The 7960-nt window shown below is 44.4% G+C and overlaps 1 long non-coding RNA gene across 1 annotated transcript in view; it reads right to left on the bottom strand.

Moving 5' to 3' along the window:
- Window positions 1–5955, bottom strand: part of LOC138356177 (uncharacterized) — a 78763-nt gene extending 72808 nt beyond the window's left edge. Inside the window, exon 1 of the long non-coding RNA XR_011224244.1 lies at window positions 5530–5955. This is a non-coding gene — a long non-coding RNA (uncharacterized lncRNA). The remainder of the gene's footprint in view (window positions 1–5529) is intronic.
- Window positions 5956–7960: the final 2005 nt, after the last annotated feature.

Below are 7960 nucleotides of genomic sequence, written 5' to 3'. Positions count from 1 at the left end.
CCTTTGAGCTTCCGCGAAATACACTAGAAAGTTCGATGTTTTTGCGCGAGTTCTCTGAATAACCGATGGGGGGGGGGGGGTTTAGGGCTCAGGCACCCCTCCCCCCAGGGGCTCAGGGCCCTGGGGGGCTCAGGGCTCTTGGGGGGCTCTCATTGTGCCCTCCTGTACGTGAACTGGTACGAGAGGCAGAGACTGGCCGTGCTTGAGACCTTCTGTCCACGCCTGCTTGTACGAAAACATGCAGTAGTCTTATGGGGGCAAGGAGTTGGGATATGGGGACAAGAAGCTGGGATATGGGGACAAGGAGCTGGGATATGAGGACAAGGAGCTGGGATATGAGGACAAGAAGCTGGGATATGGGGACAAGGAGCTGGGATATGAGGACAAGGAGCTGGGATATGAGGACAAGGAGCTGGGATATGAGGACAAGGAGCTGGGATATGAGGACAAGGAGCTGGGATATAAGGACAAGGAGCTGGGATATGAGGACAAGGAGCTGGGATATGAGGACCGAGTAAAGGAAAGGTGCCCTAACCACTAGGAACATCAGGGATCGAACGCCGACTCCGCAAAGAGCGAAGCGATGGCTGTACCGACTAGGACAGTTGAATACCAGTAAAAGCGACATATACCGCGTTATATAATCGATCGATTCAAATGTGTATAAACAGCTTTGTTTACAAGCATAATACAAATTATTTATCCAAACAACTTTTTTCCTGATTAGTGTCTATAATTGCTTGTATCAGGATGTAAACAGGTGAGTCAACCAGGTAATGTTACTAGGTTATAAACATTACAATCACCACAATCACCACCACTGCCGCTACCACAATCACCACCACTGCCGCTACCACAATCACCACCACTGCCGCTACCACAATCACCACCACTACCACCACTGCCGCTACCACAATCACCACCACTACCACCACTACTGCCGCTACCCCAATCACCACCACCACCACTACCACAATCACCACCACTACCACCACCACCACTATTGATTCTGATCTTAAATACCTGTATTTTTCACCATCATCTTCATTCATTATATTTTTCTTTCACACACCACCACCAAATGTCCCATCCTCTCCTCCCCACCACCATCTCTCCTATCCTCACTATCCACCACCCTCCCTACCACCATCCCTTCTATCCTCACTATCCACCACCCTTCCTACCACCATCCCTTCTATCCTCACTATCCACCACCCTCCCTACCACCATCCCTTCTATCCCCACTATCCCCCACCCTCCCTACCACCATCCCTTCTATCCTCACTATCCCCCACCCTCCCTACCACCATCCCTTCTATCCTCACTATCCCCCACCCTCCCTACTACCATCCCTTCTATCCACCACCCTTCCTACCACTATCCCTTCTATCCCCACTATCCCCCACCCTCCCTACCACCATCTCCCCCCACCACCACCACTCTCCACCAGTAAGAGCAACCACAACTCTCGCTAACTACCCAACTCGTGGTTTAGGGTAAAGTGAGCCGTTGGTTGGTTGATGAGGAGTGGCTTGCCAACGAGCAGTTAGCGTGTAGCGGCATCGTTGGTGCCACAGACCAGTGCCAAACTGTCCCCCTGCATCACCACATTATTGTCTGGCCCCCAGACAAAACCTCCAGAGAGCCCCCCCCCCCCCGCCGCCCCCCTGATAAGGTCAGGCCAAATACCCCCATTTGGCCGCGGTGTGATCTTATAATAAAGCATTTCTCTAAGTCAAGCTGATGCTCCTTGAAGAGGTTTCCAGTCTTGGGGAGTTGTTATTTTAGATTCAGCTACTCAGAACGAATTGTCTATGTAGCACGGGCTATGGTGAGCCCGTAATTGTGTTCGGTTATACGCGATAACCTTGTTGCTGTGATTCTCTTGGGGGGGGGGGGGGTAGCCTGTAGGCTTATCCAGCTCCTCACCCCCCCTCCCCCTCCCTTCCTAGGGCCAACTACTGACTTTCTGCAGGATGCATCCCACAACAGTTCCATAACTCCCAGGTACTTGTTTTACTGCTAGGTGGACAGAGGCATCAATTGAAAGAAATCGTGTCCAAACGTTCTGAACCCGGATCCCCCCGAATGCGTGCTTATAGGACGCAGACCACTGTGCTACAGGACCCGTGAGTCTTCACTGTTCAGACCCTGCGGGTTCACCATAGCCCGTGCTACTTGGAACTGTATGTTCCAGGTAACAAATCTTAAAAACAACAACAACAACATGCTGAGACCATTTCTGAAGATATGATAAATATGGTTCAGTTGGTTCACAACCGAATGGACCAGAGTTCGATTCCCACGCTGGCCGGGGACATTTGGGCAGGCTTCCTTACCACCTGATGTCTCCGTTCACCCGGGACTTAGCCGACTGTTGTGGGTTGCATCCTGGGGTTAAAGTCAGTCGCTATATGGCCCAGCCCAACCTAATTGGTTCCCTAAAATTATTACATTTTCCGTAATATGTTTTTAAGGTCTTGAGTCTTGTTAGTCAACACTAACAGCCCAATCACCCTTCCCGCAACGACCATCTTGACTGGCAATAATTGGCCAGTCGAGATGTATAAGAAATACGAACAAGAAGTGTTCGAAAATTAGAAAAAAACTGCTTTTTGTGTATATAGTATGTATATCTCCCAGTCTACTGTACTGAATCATACTACCTTCCATTCTACGGTCACAAGTCGAACTTCCTCCCTGTCTAGGAACCCGGGAACTTGTGTACTGCAAGGTTAACAGAAGCATCAACACCAAGGAAACGTCTAGTCTTACCAGGGAATCGAACCCAGGTATGCTGTCCTGGTGTAAGGCTCAAACCATTGCGCCAAACGTCATATACGTAAAATGAACAATAATCATCACAATATCTTATCCAACTCTTTCCCCCCCCCAAAAAAAAATGTAGAGGCAGAAGATAATACTCCATGAATTCGGAAAGAAACAATTAGATTTTCACTAAACTCTCTCTTATCTCCATCTCAGAGTCACGATGGGAAACGCCTTGAAAAAGATAAATGTCGTCCCCGTCTTCACCTGGCCATCTGGGGGATTGTCAGCCCCGACGGTCTCAGTATTTAGACAAGAAACATTTCTCTTGAGCCGGCTGACACGACCCCAGGCAACCAGGCTCCATCAAAGAAGCACAATTTCCACCCACAACCTCCCCAACAACTTGGGCTGGACGGTAGAGCAACGGTCTCGTTTCATGCAGGTCGGCGTTCAATCCCCGACCGTCCAAGTGGTTGGGCACCATTCCTTCCCACCGTCCCATCCCAAATCCTTATCCTGACCCCTTCCCAGTGCTATATAGTCGTAATGGCTTGGTGCTTTCCTCTGATAGTTCCTTCCTTCCACCCACAACCAGACCATACCTTGAGGTGCTTCCGGGGCTTATTGGTTCGGAGTCTTCAAGTGGGTAGAAGTTGTTGGTAGAGTTGTGGGTGCACAACTATATTCTACCCCACTTCAAGACTCCGTACCAATATAGAAGCATCAAGAGGAAGTATGGGCCAATAAGCCCTCGGCAGTTACTTCCATTCTTATGCTCTCAATTTCCAACTAATACCCATTGTTTCGTGTTCTGTCTTGTATTTGTCACAAGTTTGTTCATCTCATCCAAAACTGTTGCACCATATCACCTCACCCAATTGCGAGTATAAGTAAGACGGATAAGCTGTTTAGTGTTAGTATAAGTAAAACTCTGTTTAGTGTTTTCAGGTTATAGTTGTGTGTGTGTGTAAAATAAAGTCTTTGAAAATGTAATAAGTTATTACGAAACGCGTTCAAGCGTCGCGTCAGACTAGAAATAAAAATGAATTTTGGAGAATTGATTTTTCAATTACCATCGACAGTAAAAAGAAACATAAGAAATATTGAGAAAATATTCGTGTTAGAATTATTAATCTCACTTTTTCGGTCATATTTAACAACATATGTTTACAAGAAAGACGGCTACCAAAATATACTAATATATATATATATATATATATATATATATATATATATATATATATATATATATATATATATATATATATATATAAGCTCTCGAGACAAAATCAAGAGCTTTCATGCATACAAAAGATAGAAAATTCTATAAAACAAGCCGAAAAGCAGATGCAGCATCACACAAGCTGAGAGAGAGACTTAGCATCACGCAAGCTGATAGAGATATATGAAGCATATGACAGTCTTCAAGACCGTATGATACAAGCTCAGAAACACACATGCCGGAGCACTACACAATATTACAGAGATGCAGCATCCAATTCCCGAGAAACAAAAGGGGGGAGGAGAGAGAGAGAGAGAGAGAGAGAGAGAGAGAGAGAGAGAGAGAGAGAGAGAGAGAGAGAGAGAGAGAGAGAGAGAGAGAGAGAGAGAGAAAGAGAGGAATAGTACAACATTTGTATAGTCTCATCGTTCAAGAAACTTAACATTAAATCCACGTGTGAGGCACTCTGAACAAGCTCTCAGTCATGTGAGACACTCTCAACAAGCTCTCAGTCGTGTGAGACACTCAACAAGCTCTCAGTCGTGTGAGACACTCTCAACCAGCTCTCAGTCTTGTGAGATGCTCTCAACCAGCTCTCAGTCGTGTGAGACACTCTCAACCAGCTCTCAGTCATGTGAGACACTCAACAAGCTCTCAGTCGTGTGAGACACTCTCAACAAGCTCTTAGTCGTGTGAGACACTCTCAACAAGCTCTCAGTCGTGTGAGACACTCTCAACAAGCTCTCAGTCGTGTGAGACACTCTCAACAAGCTCTCAATCGTGTGAGACACTCTCAACAAGCTCTCAGTCGTGTGAGACACTCTCAACAAGTTCTCAGCCTTGTGAGACACTCTCAACAAGCTCTCAGTCGTGTGAGACACTCACAACAAGCTCTCAGTCGTGTGAGACACTCTCAACAAGCTCTCAGTCGTGTGAGACACTCTCAACAAGCTCTCAGTCGTGTGAGACACACTCAACCAGCTCTCAGTCGTGTGAGACACTCTCAACAAGCTCTCAGTTGTGTGAGACACTCTCAACAAGCTCTCAGTCGTGTGAGACACTCTCAACAAGCTCTCAGTCGTGTGAGACACTCTCAACAAGCTCTCAGTCGTGTGAGACACTCTCAACAAGCTCTCAGTCGCGTGAGACACACTCAACCAGCTCTCAGTCGTGTGAGACACTCTCAACAAGCTCTCAGTCGTGTGAGACACTCTCAACAAGCTCTCAGTCGTGTGAGACACTCTCAACAAGCTCTCAGTCGTGTGAGACACTCACAACAAGCTCTCAGTCGTGTGAGACACTCTCAACAAGCTCTCAGTCGTGTGAGACACACTCAACCAGCTCTCAGTCGTGTTAGACACTCCCAGTTGTGTGAGACACTCTCAACAAGCTCTCAGTCGTGTGAGACACTCTCAACCAGCTCTCAGTCGTGTGAGACACTCTCAACCAGCTCTCAGTCGTGTGAGGCACTTCACTGTATTGAAATTGTCACATAAATGGTGATTAATTATTTACAAGTTCCTTCTGGTCCTTACCTTGTGGTCACGTGGCGACGGTGACGTCACGGTAAACAATGTAAGTATGTACAATGTAAATCACTCGCTTATATATCACCACAAACATATAAAACCCAACTTTATATATATATTTTATATTATATATGTCACACTATACATATCACACTATAAATGTCACGAATATAAATTAATTTGTTGGTCAGTCATATAATAATGTATAGACCAACTGGTGGCAACAGTTCACTCCAGCTGGGCCTTCCGTCACTGATAATCACTAAATAAATCACTTTTTCTTACTATATAAATCTAAGTCTTCTTCAGCGGCTCGTTACTTAAGTGTTCAAGAGTTATTGTCGAGTTTCTTGACACTTTTCACGCGTTGGTTCACCTTTAAACAGCGACATTATGAAGCCGAGATTCTCTGACCTGTTGAGGACACTTCATGTTGACGTTCAACAGCTGACAATATTTACAATAACAAGACTACAATACTAACAATTGACGATATCGTTCGTCCCCTAAACTTTAATTGTAATATATGTAGTTATTTTTTTAAGATGGGTTTGTGTAAGAGGCGTTCAGTGTTTTGATATTCGATAAATATATATAATATTTTCACGGGCATACATCTTTCGAAAGTTGAGTTAGGTCATGCAGATTAACAGGGAAATTAATATATTTAATTCATTGGTTCTCGCGAAGCTATTTCCTGTTTGAAATAATTAGGCGCATTATTTTCAGTTTTTTTTTTTAGTATATTATGTTAGAGGACTTCTGTGATGGTGAGATAGTTAGTGAAGTCAAATTTATTGGTAAAGATAACCATTATGTTATGACCATCTCACGTAAAAAGTAATTTCATTTTATAATGGGTTACTACCCTATTAACCATTACTACACCCTTTAGTAACAAAATAGTCACCAATATACCATTATAACATTCCCGATAAATCCTTTATATCTTCCTAACTCGAGAATGATCAAGTCCATTCCAGAAAATATAGCCTATGGCAATATATCAATCAATTTTATATGATCGAGGAAAGATGCACATGTTTCGTAAGCCCTTGATGAATCCTGGCTATCATCCGGGCCTCCTTGTTGATCACACCTTGAGCTGGGGATCGTGGTGCCCAGTCGATCAAAAGAACATTACGATTGCACATTTATTTTGGGTTAAATTCTTATTTGTATGACTTCAATGTCTCATAATTGTTATTATTCCCTTTGTCCATACATTTCCCCAATTAGTTAGGACACAATGTATATGGTTCTATATTTTGTAATCTTTCGAAAGTATTGTGCTCAGAGTTATAAATAATAAATATTAAAAGCCTAACAGTGATTCTTTATTTTCCTCCTCTCATCTCAGGGCTTGTGCTAGCTTTCATATATTTGCCAATTTTTTATTTATTGATCTATTCAGTTTCTTATCTGTGTTGATTGATTTATATTGCCTCCGTTTGATTCAGCTGTTCATGTTGAATCATTCATTAGCTGACATTGACTTCCTCAGCGCAGAAGTGTGGGGGAAGCCTCACTTCACAGTAGGACCATCTATGGCCACATCTTTTCGCGCTTTAATGCACCGGTATTCTGACGCCATAGAGCCCAGCCACTTGGGCTGGACGGTAGAGCGACGGTCTCGCTTCATGCAGATCGGCGTTCAATCCCCGACCGTCCACAAGTGGTTGGGCACCATTCCTTCTCCCCCCCCCCCCGGTCCCATCCCAAATACTGTTGTTGTTATAGATTCAGCTACTCGGAACAAGTTCCAAGTAGCACGGGCTATGGTGAGCCCGTAGTGGACTTACCTGGCACAGGAGCGGGGCAAGTAGCACGGGCTATGGTGAGCCCGTAGTGGACTTACCTGGCACAGGAGCAGTGCTGTGTATCCCTCTCCTGACCTCTTCTAAGTACTATATAGCCATAAGTTCCCTTTACGCCATAGACCTCAGCGTACGAAATAAACATCCATCTATCTACCTCGTTAGGTCAGGTGCCTTGTCTATGTTTTCACGATAGACACAAACTAATTTGACACATATGACGCTCGTCATACTGACCGAATTGGCATGGAATAGGAAGTATTGTGAATGACATTGTCTTGCCTCTCTCAACATCTGGAGCGTTGTGAGGGGGGAGGAATTCTGGGTGGCAGGGGAGCGTGCACCACGAATATAAAAATGGGTCAAGCCATTTTTTAATTCTTTTTGTCTGGATGTGATAAATGATTGTTGGCATGAGAGAGTGTAGACCAAAAGAGTGAAAGGTTTATACGTCGTGTGTGTGTGTGTGCGTGTTTGTGTGTGTGTGCGTGTTCGTGCATGCATATATATATATATATATATATATATATATATATATATATATATATATATATATATATATATATATATATGCAAACAAGCCTGAATGGTCCCCAGGACTATATACAACTGAAAACTCA

This window comes from Procambarus clarkii, chromosome 70, assembly GCF_040958095.1.
Source record: "Procambarus clarkii isolate CNS0578487 chromosome 70, FALCON_Pclarkii_2.0, whole genome shotgun sequence".
Lineage (NCBI taxonomy): Eukaryota > Metazoa > Arthropoda > Malacostraca > Decapoda > Cambaridae > Procambarus > Procambarus clarkii.
The sequence above is the reverse complement of the archived record's forward strand: the minus strand, read 5'-3'. Positions and strand labels throughout refer to the sequence as shown.